The 15397-nt window shown below is 38.9% G+C and overlaps 1 long non-coding RNA gene across 1 annotated transcript; it reads left to right on the top strand.

Moving 5' to 3' along the window:
* The first annotated feature begins 10544 nt into the window (after positions 1–10544).
* Positions 10545–12244, top strand: LOC114822224 (uncharacterized). Its single transcript, XR_003770382.2, has 2 exons — positions 10545–11247; positions 11362–12244. It is a non-coding gene; the product is annotated as an uncharacterized lncRNA (long non-coding RNA).
* Positions 12245–15397: the final 3153 nt, after the last annotated feature.

Genomic DNA, 15397 nt, shown 5'->3' with positions numbered 1-15397 from the left:
AATTGACTCACACTATCAAGACGGTTCCTGAAATTGACCCACATCATCAAGATGGTCCCAAAAATTGAAAATCGATGAATGTAGTCCTTGAAAATAGTTGTCGCAAATCAATATGATCTTTTTGCTACTATTTTGTAAATTTTTTTTGTTATGGGTTGATGTGGGTTTAATAATTAATCTAAAAAGTTGTCTAAATACCTTTTTGCACAATATTTTTTTCTTCTTATAGTAGGAACCTACTTTGAAGAAAAATCTCTGCCATAAATTCTCAAAGGCACAAGGCTTAACCAAGGCCTAAAAGGGGGTTTGGAAATAGTTTTTAACAAACAATAGACACACCTCAGTTATAACCTCATTATCTCAAGAGAGACCTCACCGTTCTTTGAGTCACTAGACCACCAAGGAAGTGCTAAACAAGCTCTCCAAGATTAAGGTTGTGAGGATGTTGATCGCATAAATGTTAACTGTGATGTCTCAGAAGTTGTTGTCAATCAGCCAAGCCGTCACCAAAGGTGATCTCGACCCAGGTTCAATTCGGTGAAGGGTGTCGAAGTCTGTAAAGGTGGGTGTATTGAGATTTTTTTTAGAGAATAGACAGGGAAGGAGGTAGATGAATGTGGACTGGGATCGGAGATGATTGCAGGCCTGGGTTTTTGGGTTGCCAACATTTTATTAACTACTAAATTATTAAACCTATTTGTAGTTTTTAATAAAAATTTTAATTAGACTTGTGTGATCTATTTATATGTTACATCAGTACATAACAAAAATTTTGACAGAATTATGACAGAATGACTACATTGATTTGGAACACTTACTTGCGGTACTACATTGATCGATTTTCAATTTCAGGGATCAATTTGATGTCGTGGGTCAATTTCAGGGACCAATTTGATGTCATGGTCAATTTCAAGGATCATTTGTGAGAAAAAAAGACTTATGAGACCTATTTATGTGCCACATCAGCTCTTAATGGAAATTTTAACAAAATTGTGGCGGAAGGACCATAAAGATTTGCGACACCTATTTTCAGGAACTACATTGATTGATTTTCAATTTCAGGGACTATCTTGATGGTGATGGTCAATTTCAATGACCATTTGTGATAAAAATCCTATAAAAAATTCAAAACAAGATGTTTACCATCGTCTTCCCTCTTCATCTCTCACACTTTCCTTTTTGTCTTTTCTCTATATACAAAGTTTAAAACAAGATGTTGGCTTAATCATAACTGTTTAAATAGGAGGAGAGAGAATAAGATGGGATAGTCTTAGAAACGTAATATAGTAGAATGGTTTTTCTTGTATTCACCGAAAGCTAGGGTTACAAGATATATAGGAAATAGATACATTCTTGATCCTAAACTAATGCCTACAATCAAGGAAATCAAACCATAACAGGTAAGCAAATAACTAATTTACAGATTTACAATATTTACTATAATTAATCTGAGATATCTTCTTTAACACTCCCCCTCAAGTTGGAGTGTATGTTAATAACACCCAACTTGCTGAGCAATGTTTCAAACTGTGTAGAACTCAACGGTTTGGTGAAGATGTCTGCTGGTTGGTCAGTTGTTTGTATGTATGCCGTACGAATCAGTCCTTCTTGAATCTTCTCTCTTACCAAATGACAATCAATCTCTATATGCTTTGTCCTTTCATGAAATACCGGGTTCGAAGCAATGTATATGGCTGCTTGGTTGTCACAAAACAACGTGACTGGTTGTGAATGAATCACCTTTAAATCTCTTAAAATGTTCTTTAACCATGTGATCTCACAACATGTGGCTGCCATGGAACGATACTCGGCTTCTGCACTGGAACGAGAGACAGTGGTTTGCTTTTTTGTTTTCCAGGATATCGGTGCTTGACCAAGTTAAATACAGTAACCTGTTATCAATCTTCTTGTGTCTTTGCATCTAGCCCAGTTAGCGTCACAAAATGCCCTTAACTGCAAGAATCCCTTGGATGGCAAAAATATGCCTTGTCCCGGTGCACTCTTGATGTATTTGAGAACTTTGTGTGCTGCCTCAAGGTGTGGTTGTCGAGGCTTTTCCATAAACTGACTTAACATGTGCACAACATAGGCTAAGTCCGGCCTTGTTATGGTCAGGTAGATCAGCCTACCCACAAGTCTCCTATATGATGAAGCATCAACCAGAAGTTCTCATTCTGCCTGTGTAAGAGAAACATTTTGCTCCACAGGGAATCGTGAAGGTTTGGCACCCACAAATCCCGCATCATTTAATATATCCAATGCAGATTTTCATTGGCACAAGGTGATGCCATTTTTGGACCGTGCAACCTCTATCCCCAAGAAATATTTAAGTTGGCCTAAGTCTTTCAATTTGAATTGTTGCGAGAGAAACTGCTTCGTTGCTTCAATTTCTTGCAGATTATTTCCTGCTAGAATCACATCATCAACGTATACCAACAAAGAAATGAAGTTACCTTGCTAACTTCGGACGAACAAGGAATAATCAGACCATGATTGATGAAATCCGGTAGCCTTGAGAGCGGTGGAAAGTTTGATGAACCATTGTCTTGAGGCTTGCTTTAAACCATATAAAGATTTGTGTAGCTTGCATACACAAGTCTCCCTCTTTCGTCCGAAGCTAGGAGGTAATTACATGTACACTTCCTCGTCAAGATCACCATGCAAGAAGGCGTTGTTGACATCGAGTTAGTGCAAATGCCACTGACGCACATCAGCAACACTAAGGAGCACACGAACAGTGGTTAACTTGGCAACCGGAGCAAAGGTTTCACGATAGTCAACCCCTTTTATTTGGTTATAGCCCTTAGCAACCAACCGGGCTTTGTAACGCTCGATGGTCCCATCAGGTTTAAGCTTGACCTTATACACCCATTTTGCAGCCAATCGACTTTTTGTGATGGGGAAGTGGAACGAGAGACTAAGTATTGTTGGCCTGAAGAGTAGCAATTTCGTGTTGCATGGCAGCACGCCATTGTGGATGGTGGACAGCCTGCAGAAAAGTGGTAGGCTCTCGGATATTGGTGACGTTAGTGACAAAATGTTTATGCATGAGAGAAAGGCGATGGTAAGATAGGTAATGAGACAGAAGGTGAAAAGTACCTGAGGACTGAACCAGATTCGAGGAAGAAGCAGGTCGGGATGGGAGAGAGGTCTCGACATGGAAATCCTGCAAGAAAGATGAGGGTTTGGTACGGTGTGTGCCACGACGGGGTGGCGATGGTGCAGCAGGAGATTGAGCAGGAGGGGAAGGCGGAGGTGATGGTGATGGTGATGGTGATGGAGAAGGTAAGGAAGGTGAAGGGGTCTCAACGGGTAAAAGAGGTGGAATGGTGACAAGGGCAGAGCCTACTTCAGGAAAGGGTTTTATGGTAGGTGAATGAAGGAGAGTAGGGGAAGGATCAAACGATGGCAAATAGTATTCTATGGGAAGTGGAGTAGGACTGGTAGTAGGAGCAGCGGAAGTATGGGATAATTGATAGGGAAAGTGGTATTCGAAAAATGTGACATCCCATGACACAAAAATCTTTTTAAGTGTGAGATCAAACAAGCGGTAACCCTTTTGACCATAAGGGTACCCAAGGAAAAGACATCGTCGTGCACGAGGATCAAATTTAGAGTGTTTTTGTGCATGGGTTGATGCAAAACATAAGCATCCAAAAACACGTAAATGCATGTAACTTGGTGCCTTGTGAAACAATTTGTTATATGGTGTTTGCCCTTGAAGAAGAGGTGTGGGTGTACGATTGATAAGATAGGCCGAAGTGAGAATAGCATCCCCTCAAAAATGGTTAGGAAGATTGGCTTGGAAAAGAAGGGCTCGAGCAACATTTAACAGGTGTCTGTGTTTGCGTTCAGCAACACCATTTTGTTGTCGTGTGTTGACACAACTGGTTTGGTGAAGGATCCCTTTGAGTTTGTAAAATGTGGCAAGTTTGAACTCGGGACCATTACCACTTCGAATCACCTTAACTGTTGTGATGAATTGATTCTCAATCATGTGAATAAATTGAACAAGAAGGTCTTGTGTGTCAGATTTGTGTTTCATCAAATAAACCTAAGTGCACCTTGTGTAATCATCAACAATGGTGAGAAAATATTTTGCACCTGAGAGGGAAGGAACTTGATAACCACCCTAAATGTCAATATGTATTAATTCAAAACATGAACGAGTAGATATAGAACTCAAGGGAAAAGACAATCTGGTTTGTTTAGCCAATGGGCAAATTAAACATTTATTGGAATCACACGATTTATTGTGCACAAAGGGAAGTAACGAGGACACTTTAGGTGATGGGTGCCCAAGGCGTTGGTGCCAAAAAGGAGAGCTCATGGTGGTTATGGTGTTGCAGGATCTCTTCTTTGGTGGTTCGAGATAGTAGTGTCCCTCCCGTTCAATTCCCGTCCCAATCATCTTCCCCGAACGTAGGTTCTATATGACACAAAATTGTTTGAGAAAAATGGTGATGTAGAAGGAATCATAGGCTAACTTGCTAATAGATATTAAATTTAACCTAAACAATGGTACACATAAAACATTGTTAAGGATAAGGTTGGGAGAGAAGACCACTTTGCAGACATGGGTTACGGTAGCAAGGGAACCATTTGGTAATTCAACACTATGATTTTCAACACGTTTTGAGGACGTGAGAAACTCAAGACTGCATACAATGTGGTCTGTGGTGCCACTGTCCAAAATCCAAATGATTTGCTTTCCATTACGCACGAAAGAAAATGCTTTACCTGAAAGTTCTTCATGTTTCGAAGAATTACCCACTTGATTAGCAAATGAGGATTTGCTCTTGTTCAAAAGCTGAAGAATCTGCTTGCAGTCCTCCGGAGAAAAAAGGGAAGTTGGGCATTGTGTCATTCTTGTCACATGCCATGACTTGGTTGCCCTTGGAAGACGGACTTTGGTCAGTTTCAGCTGCTGCTTTTTGTTTGCGGCAAAAGTTAAAAGTGTGTCCCTTCCAACCACAAAATGTGCACTTGAGATGAGCACGACAATTCTTGGTGCTATGGTTGGTCTTGTTGCATTTGGCGCATCGCTGACTACTATCTTCTGTCTCGGGTTCTCGACCAGCACCTTTCACTGTAAACACGGCAGCTTCAGGTTGCATGGTGCTGCTCTTTCCATTTGACACTTCGACTTGTTTTTCATGACGAAGAACAAGTGCATAAGCTTTGTTAACAGTTGGCAATGGATCCAGCAAGAGGGTGTTGCTACGAACCGTAGCATATGAGTCACTTAAACCCATAAGGAACTTCATTGTTTTCTAAGTCTCAACATATGATGTTATCTCATTCCTCGCTTCACAATGGCATGTCGGGATTGAACATAAGGCATCACGTTTATCCCAAAGGCTTTTGAGTTTGGTGAAATAAGAACTCACCGTCATGTTGCTTTGCACACAATTATGAATTTCGTTTTCTATGTGAAACAGTTGAACAATGTTCACATGAGAGAACCTTTCTTGCAGGTTAAGCCACATCTGCCGTGCGTCATTGCAGTGTATGACACTTCCTGAGATTTCTTTTGACATGGAACTGAGCAGCCATGTTTTCACCAGATTATTGCACCTGTTCCATTGCTGTAATTCTTCAACCTGTGCATCAGTTGGCTTCGTGATTGTTCCATCAACCAGCCCTAACTTGTTTTTGACCATCAAGGCCATGGTCATGGATTGCACCCATGTGCCATAGTTGTCTTCCACGAGCGGCTGCGGCACAAGAATGGCGCCATGCTAATCCGAGTGATGAAGGTAAAGTGGATGATTAGGGTTTTCCCACTTCTGATGCAAAGTCATGCCTGAAAAGGTTGACTTTTCTGGTTTGTCACCCATGGCTATGGTTGCTAGGGTTTAAATTTCTGTCGTGGTTTTCCCAGATCGATCACTCTGGTACCATCTTAGAAACGTAATATAGTAGAATGGTTTTTCTTGTATTCACCGAAAGCTAGGGTTACAAGATATATAGGAAACAGATACATTCCTGATCCTAAACTAATGCCTACAATCAAGGAAATCAAACCATAACAGGTAAGCAAATAACTAATTTACAGATTTACAATATTTACTATAATTAATCTGAGATATCTTCTTTAATAGATAGAATCTTAGTTTGTGCTACAAATCATAAAAACTAGGGCGGGCAGTGGGGTGGTTGCCACCGATACCCAAGCCAAAGGCTAGGGCCGGCGGCAAAAGTTTCGTGGGTTTGAGTTTTAGTAGAGAAAGATAGTTTTAGAGAGAGGAAGGGGCATCATTAAACTTATAATTGGTATATATCTAAATTTACTACTTACAACTACCCTACTAACTACAATGAAATTTCATGTTTGATTTTCTAATTCTTTACTCAACAATGGTTGCTTTAGTTAACAATTATATATATAAAAAAAAAACAACATAAAAAAATACTGAAAGTAAACGCATAAATTTCATATTTTATTGCTCAAACAGAAATACAAAAAGTTGAACAAATGGCTTCATTTTATATGAAGACTTGCCACGTCCAGTTCTGTTGAACTTTTTCTTCTAATCATGCGGCTGCAAAACGTTCCCCCGCTCATTTCCATGAACGTACGTAATCACAAGTACGTGTCGGTATTGATCCTGCATGGGTTCTCAGGTTTGATCAACCATAGACAGTTCCTTGTTATGAACCTGATTAGCGTAATCATAGTTAGTCATTGACTTAGTTAGTTAAATGGGACTGTTACAAGTAATTAGGAAGATTTGTTAGATTCTGCTAGCTGGCAGTGAGTTTGGGAGTACTATAAATAGTCCAATGTGTAATGGCTTTGCCCAATGGTTAATTTGATAAAAAGAAATATAAACAAAAAACATTTCAGAGCTCTGCTCTCTCTCCTCCTTCACTCTCCCTCTCTATCCTCTGTGTTACTTGCAGATTGATTTAGGGCTTAGAGATTTGGATCTTATCACTGCATTTATCTTCATCGAAATTGAATATGTCAAACGAATGGGATTGGCCAGGCCACGAAAAGCTGCAGAAGAATAGTGTTCCTCCGAGAACTTTTATTTTGAAATCAAACCCATACGCAGGATCTCCAAAACGAATCAAATGTTCTCCAAGACTATCGTCCGCAGACTTACAATGAACAGTAAGACATAGGCCAGCACCTAGAGTTGGTAATACCGACATGTGCGTCTAGAGAGACATCGTTAATTCGAGCATGTGTGTCACGCATTGCCACAACACAAGCAACGGTGAAATAGAATGTCAATAACAGCTCCCTAACTTGATTCATCTTTGTATTTGTGTTTCTATGCATTGGGGTTTATCGGCGTCTGCCAATTTATAGTGTGATAGGATTGCATATCAAAGATACATCTAACAGAAGCAAAATATTGAAGTAGGAAAAATATTGGCACATTTTTGCTGCGTGTTATATATGTTGTCATACAACGAATAGAAATTTAATTTGTTTAATATGTTTTAGTTGGAAAAATATTGGCACATTTTTGGTCGGTTATGTTGTAGTACTATTAGATTAGGAATGTGATTGTATAAATCCTATCATATCTCATATATCCTTGTGGGATTCTACCATATATCTCAGACTAGATATAATCCTATTAGAGTTATAATCTACTATAAATAAAGACACAATGTGTGAGATAACACACACAATTCACAATTACACATTTCTCCCTTTTCGCTCTGTGCCGCCAACTAGCCCCCTCCATGTCCTCTATAATTGTCCATTAAATTAGGCTTACAATAGGTTATACATTTTGCTCCGTGTTATATATGTTGTCATACAACGAATACAAATTTAATTCATTTAATATTTTATATATAAAAAAAGATTATTTAATATCAATTGATTTATGGCATGGAATGTTAGACGGTAAAGCATCAACTAGTGTAAAAAATTAAGTGTGGTGAAAATGAGAATGTTTCGTTGGATGTGTGGGCTCACGATAAAGGATAGTATTGAGATCGAGGATAATCGAGGTAAAGTAGGTGTGGTTGCAATTTAAGATAAAATATAAGAAAATCGGTTAAGGTGGTTCGGATATGTAAAACAAAGACCTACAAATGCTCCTCCTAGAAAATGCTATTATAAGACAGAGATTTAGGCTTATGACAAAAGGAATAGAGGAAGACCTAGGAAGTCATGGAAAGAGACTTAAGAAAAGACATGAAGAAATTAGAGTTAACAGAAGACTTGACGCATAACTGAGCGCAATGGTGTTCTAGAATTCATACAGCTGACCCCACTTATTGGGATAAGACTTTATTTTTTTTTAATTTTATTATTTTTAGAAATGGGAGGGTTCGAAACATTTGTAATAATTTAGGGGATGAGAGAGTATTGAATCCGAAATGCATGAGTGAAAATCCAACACTTTATCCAATAAGATATTGGATCACATGCAAGGCTTTGTTATCATTAACATTGCTAAAAATGGTTTAATTGATTTTTGGAATTACTTTAAAAAGTAAATATATATTAAACACAGAGTGGTATACATTGAATTATTGGGTACAATAGAAGGAAAACTTTGGGCCCACAATTTTCCATTTTGGTAGGTTATATATTTTGGAAAGGGATCATCTTCGGATCCCTTCCACCAAATCCACCAATCCGGACCCTTGAAATTTGATCCAAGGGCTACAAACAGGGCCCTTGCTTAAAAGTTATAATAACTTTAGCCGTTTAATCAAATTTCAATGGCCCGGATTGGTGAATTTGGTGGAAAGGATCCGAAAGGGATCCCTTTCCTTATATTTTGTTGTGTTGATGCACAAAACCGGAGGTCTTGGAACAACGTAAATCTGATCGTGAATCTGCAAGAAATGTAAATAACACAAGATGTATCGTGGTTCACCCTAATGTTTGGGCTTCGTCCACACTGATTATTGTATTTCTGAGAGGATTGTGAGAGAGAGCTTCTGAGGGTGAGAGGGCCTAGGAATTGGCTTCCTCTAATTGTGAGGGTGAGGAGTCCTTTTATAGAATAAGGGCTCCTCACTTATTACATATTTGCCCTTTCCTTTATTACATAATTACACTTAAGTCCCCCGAGTATTTATACGAGATCTAAATACGGAGGCCCTAAGTATCGTACAAACAGTAGTCCCTCAAGTCTTCAGTCAAAAGAGTCTTTTGGCTGGAGACTTGAAATTCAGTCCATGTGGGGGCCGAAGTAACTAGATGTCGTCTAGAGTTGATACTCGATATAAGGCGGTGCTCAATCTGAAATGATGCTCAACTAGAAGTAGCACATGTTGTGGGGCTGCTCTGCTTTGTGGCTTATGTTGCCTTGGTTGGCTCGGCTTGTGGCGTTGAAGGTGAAGGAGTCCCTTTTATAGAATAAGGGCTCGCTCCTCTGTACATGAATAATGGGTGCTCTCTAATGAAAGTGAGGGAGTCTTTTTTTATAGAATAAGGGCTCGCTTCTCAGTACATAAATAATGGGTGCTCTCTAATGAAAGTGAGGGAGTCCCTTTTATAGAATAAGGGCTCGCTCCTCAATACATGAATAATGGGTTAAGTCCCCCGAGTATTTTTCATGAGGCCCAGTTGAGGCCCAATATATGGTACATAAGGTAGTCCCCCAAGTCTTTGGTCAATAGAGTATGTTGGTTGGAGACTTCAAATTGAATCCATGTATGGGCCGAAGTGGCGGTTGTTCGGAGGCGGTATTTGTATACCCTGCATTGAAGCTTTGAAGGCGAAGTTTTGCAAGTTGAAGATTTGAAGCTAGAGCTCTGTAAATGAAGCTTTTGAAGCTAGAGCTTTTGTAAATGAAGCTTTTTGAAGCTAGAGCTCTGTAAATGAAGTTGAAGCTGAAGCTATGTAAATGAAGCTTTTGAAGCTAGAGCTTTTGTAAATGAAGCTTTTGAAGCTGATTGAAATGAGTGATGCTCATGAATGTTTATGTTGATTGACATGAGTAATGCTCATGGATGTTTGACATGAGTGATACTTATGAATTTTGACATGAGTGATGCTTATGAATGTTTATGTATGATTGAATGAGTAATGCTCATGAATGTTTATGTATGATTGACGTGAGTAATGCTCATGTATAATTTGAAGTACTGGGCGTACTTTTGATCACCTGGTTGGTGATAATAGCGGTAGGGTGCCGAATAATTTTGGAGTACTGGGCGTACCTTTGATCCCCTGGTTGGTGATAATAGAGGCAGGGAGCCGAATAATTTTGGAGTGTTGGGCGTACTTTTGATCACCTGGTTGGTGATAATAGCGGCAGGCTGCCGAATAATTTTTTGTAGTACTGGACGTACTTTTGATCACCTGGTTGGTGATAATAGAGGACCTGGCTCTTTTGGGCATATGGGCATTCGCCCTTCACATAACATTCCAGCCCATTATTTTAGGCTTGCCATTTTTTTTTAATTTTTTTAATTTTTTTTACTATTATTACCCTCTGATGGGGTTATACAAATATCTCCGAAGGATACAAAAAATAAATTACATCATTCAAAAATAAATCCAACCCTCTGCTCAATGGGTCACGCCTATAATTTCCTCTTCTGCATGTCATCACCACCGCAATTATGTCTGTTTTTTTTTTATCTTCTTTTGCTTTCTGCTTTTACTTTCTCTTTTTGCTTTTGTTTTCTGCTTTTCTTGATGCTTTTCTTGATCTCCCCGCTCATTCTCTGTCCACCGGTGTTGCTTTGTAAGGTATCTTTTGCTTGCAAACCCACTCGCTTTTGTGGACAACCTGGTCGTGCCCATCCATTCTTACTCCTTCTTTTTCTTTTCTGTAAAGGAAAATAGACTTTGGGGAATCTGTGAAAGAAAAGAGAGAGCTTTTCTTGGACAGCCTGGTCGTGCCCATCCATTCTTACTCCTTATTTTTCTGCTGCATTGCTGGCAAAACCTTTGGTGGAGGCCAGAGACAAGCACAAAACTTTATGCTTTCTATGAAACTGCTTTTCTTCACTCAGATCAGCTGTGCACCTGTCCGCCTGACACCGTCTCATTGCGCCACCTCTTCCTCCGCTGGATGACAAGGATGACGACGATCTCTTTTCTTTTTTCTGTCTACTTGCAGCTCACCATCAAATTTCTCCTCCTTCCTTTTCACGGCTCTCTCAATCGCAGCCGTTCCCTAACGAACATAGGCTCCAGAACACTATGCGGAGGTTGAGGGAGGGGAGAGAGAGAGAGACGATGCGGGCTTCATTGGTGGAGCATCGGACCTTAAGAGTGCCGTTGCAGCGGCAAGGAGCTTTAAGTTTGTGAAGGTAATCCTTATCCTGGCAAATTCTGTATTCATTTTGTATTCCAATACCAGATCCCTGCCCTTCTTCCGAGTTCACATTCGAGGATCCCTGACCTGCTTCCATGTCTTTGTTTAGCGCCTCTACTTTCTCCTTTGCTTCAGTACTACTTTTCCCTGAGGTGAACGCCGTCGCTTTCTCCACCATCTTGCTTGCGGTTTCCATCGAAGATTTTGTACGTTACTAGAGATCTCCTCTAAGCCTCTCTCTTTTTAGAGACTGTCTCTCTCTCTCTCTCTCTCTAAAAACTATCTTTTGAGAGTTGTCTGAATTGGCGTCTCTTAAAATTGTGGGAGCTTGGCGGAAGGGAAAATTGGGGGTTTTGGTGGGAATGGGAGTAGGTAGGGATTGATGGACTTTCTTGCTAACAAATCACCAACCATTTTCTAACGCCAGAAATTTAAAAGATAAAATTAAGAAAGCTCAGAAAAGAGTGGTAGGTGTCTTGTCTTTTCGTGGGTTTTGCAGATCCATGGCGGAGGTAAAAAAATTGAGAGAGAACCGACACAACTTTTCGTATCGATTCCCACAGACGGTGCCAAATGTTGATGCACAAAACCGGAGGTCTTGGAACAACGTAAATCCGACCGTGAATCTGCAAGAAATGTAAATAACACAAGATGTATCGTTGTTCACCCCAATGTTTGGGCTTCGTCCACACTGATTATTGTATTTCTGAGAGGATTGTGAGAGAGAGCTTCTGAGGGTGAGAGGGCCTAGGAATTGGCTTCCTCTAATTGTGAGGGTGAGGAGTCCTTTTATAGAATAAGGGCTCATCACTTATTACATATTTGACCTTCCTTTATTACATAATTACACTTAAGTCCCCCGAGTATTTATACGAGATCTAAATACGGAGGTCCTAAGTATGGTACAAACATGTTGCATTATATGTAGTTTGTCAGATGATTCATCCTATGTTCTGGAGATATCTAGTATTGTTTAAACATAGAAGAGAATACATGGAATGGTTGGGTGAAATATCACTTTAGGGAAAAAAAAATGTTGGCATAATTTACAGCTTTGGTATGTTTCATTATTATTCCTGCATAGCATATTAATTGCCATATTTAAGCTTTTGTTTAACATGGTAATCTGGAAAACAGTATTAAAATGATTTATCTAGAATGAAATTGCACAGATTAGTAAATTGTATGATTCTATACATTGTTGCTGCATAGCATATATAGGTTATTATGCAATGGATATGTAGGGAAACCATATTGATATGGTTCTATCACATTATCCCACCATTATTAGTGTTTGATCTTATCCTAAAATAATTGTCTTATCTTTATTAATCTTTACCATGTTGTAGTTAGATGAGAAACACTTCTTGTGTTTCAAAACAAACGAAAGAATGAATATAGTAGTAAAATCTCACAAAGCATATCGTTAAAATTCGTAGTTTAAGAAGAAAAATTTGCATTAATCAAAATTAAATGCTTTCATGACGGAAATAGAATGCACAGAAAAGTATGACCAGCCCATGATAGGTGCTTGTTAAAACCTCGTCAAGTAGAAAAAACCCAGTGTGAAAAATGCTCCTAATCTAAGGGGGAAAAGTACATTAAGATCAAGTGAGTATACTTATATAACCGTAATTGCATACATTTTTATATCATTTAGTTTAGAGTCTTGTTATGTTTTTGAGTGAGTTTAATTTGCTTTCACTTTGTTTTGTGTTTTCCATAGATTTGAACAAAGAATATGAAGAAAGAAGAAAAATGAGCACTTTTGCGTTTAAAATGAGTTTGGCATCCATAAAGCATAAACTGTATGTGCAGATTAGCCAACTTTACGGATTAAACTGTACCTCCTTAGAAGTAACTAGCTATTGAGTCTTATACCATTAGAAAGATATGAAAGTTATATTTTGAGTAATTTTACAATTTGTGATTCCGAGTTTTCTAGACGAAGTTATAGCAATTCTCGTACATGACATCTGCCACTCAAGTTTAGGTGGGATTTGAAAAGTTGTTAATGCTCAAAACTTGCAGGTTAACAAAATCAAACAATTAGGTCTCGATGGGCTTAGATTGAAACTAAAATGAAATGGACTTAGGATTTAAGGGGTCACCTCTCAAAACTGGGCTACATTCACTGTGTTACTCAGATTATATTGATTTCAAGGGTTACAAATATGACTAAAGACTAGAATTCCATCTTGGTTTAGTCATTTGACCTCTTACAAGAAGTTCTCACCCCTTTATATAAATCCTCAGTGAACCCGTAAATCCTTGGGCTTGCCTAATCTCATTTTTCTTAGCATTTAATGTGCTACTTACATCAACTAACGTGTTGACAACCTTTTTAACCATCAGTCGATATTTGACAGTAAAGTGACGTTTGCTTAGTCAAGATTGCATACCCTTTTAGATCAATATGTGTCGAGTGGTATGCTCGTGTTCGATTAGTTAACACTGTCACTTCGAGCAACGACCTGAACACTTTTATGTCTCTTCCTAGACCTTTGCTTTTGATTGTTGATTGACATGTGGCCTGATTAGTGTCTAAATAGGCTTGCTTTTAAGCATTGTGCCACAAAGTTGTCAGCCTTCCCACGTTTCTTTGGCGGTCGGAAAGTACTTTATGTTGCCTAGTCCATTAGGCTAGTGAGCGATTGTTTGGCACTCGACATATTCACTTTTAACTTCTTTGGGTCTTGGGCTTCTTAATCATCTTTGGACTTTGACTTTGATTAGGCCTTTTGTGGTCTTTTTCCTAGCCTGCACTATTATGTGGATCGAAAAGGACATTGCATTAATAAGTGTTTGAGCTCCTTGTTCATGGGTTATTTCTTGGGCATGGATTTGCAACGGTCAGGGATGCCTGTGTGAGTGGTGCACATGTTAGTGATAGGCTGGTGGAGTAAGGGAGGTGTTCATGTATTGTAGGCATAATAGACAAGCATGGCCTCGTGCACCATGATGTATTTTGATGTCATTTTAGATAGAAAGAATGCTTTCTATATTTCATTTCTTAATCAGGAAGTAATTACAACTGAGTTTATATACACTTTGCTAAAGAAGCTTAGTGACTAATAACACTAGATTAATCATTAACAGTGTGATTAACAACAAAACAGTTGTAACTAGTTTACAGCTGTTACATAACAGAAAAATAACTAGGGGTTAGATTTCCCTTTACCCCTCATTAAGCTAAACGGAGGAGATCCGAGAGAAAGCTTGGACTATAACACCTTGAATTTGGCCTTGGAAAGTGCCTTGGTATGAATGTCTGCAATCTGATGATGAGTACTAACATGTTGAACTCGAATTAAATTAGCCAAAACAAGTTCTCAAATGTAATGGTAATTAATTTCCACATGTTTTGTGCGAGCATGAAACATAGGATTTGATGCCAAAGAGATCACAGATATACTGTCACACCAAAGTTGAGGTACTTGATGAACTGGGAAAGTTATATCTTTAAAGATTTTGCAGATCCATGTCAATTCAGCAGCTGTGTGGGCAAGAGATTAATATTTAGCCTCTGTGGACGATCAAGCAACTGTGTGTTGCTTATTTGCACTCCAGCTAATCAAGTTAGGACCCAGATACACGCAGTAACCACTGGTTGAGTGTCTATCAAAAGGGCAACCAGCCTAATCAACATCTGAAAAGGCTGTGAGATGTAAGGGACCTTTCTTAAACCACATTCCTTGAGTAACAGAACCTTTGAGAAATCGCAGAATCCTTTTAATTGCTTAAAAGTGATGTTATCTCGGACAATGAAGGAATTGGCACACTTGGTTCACAGCGAAAGAAATATCTGGTCATGTCTAAGTAAGGTACTGTAAAACACCTACAATTGATCTGTATTTTTTAGGATTATCAAGTAATGGACCAATATGATCCAACTTAGTTGTTCCAAGAGGAGTAGAACATGGTTTGCAGCCATCCATATTGGTTTTAACAAGCAGATCAAGAGCATATTTACCTTGAGATACAAATGCTTGACAATGAGAAGCATTTGGACCAGTCACTAGGATGTCATCAACATACACTAAGACTATAACTGGAGTTGTCAGACTTGGAGTTGTCAAAACCAAGAGATGTGAGAGTATGAAAGAGTTTATCATACCATGCTCTAAGGGCCTGTTTCAAGCCAT

The sequence above is a fragment of the Malus domestica genome, chromosome 16 (genome assembly GCF_042453785.1).
Source record: "Malus domestica chromosome 16, GDT2T_hap1".
Taxonomy (NCBI): domain Eukaryota; kingdom Viridiplantae; phylum Streptophyta; class Magnoliopsida; order Rosales; family Rosaceae; genus Malus; species Malus domestica.
This window is presented reverse-complemented; position numbering and strand designations above follow the sequence as displayed.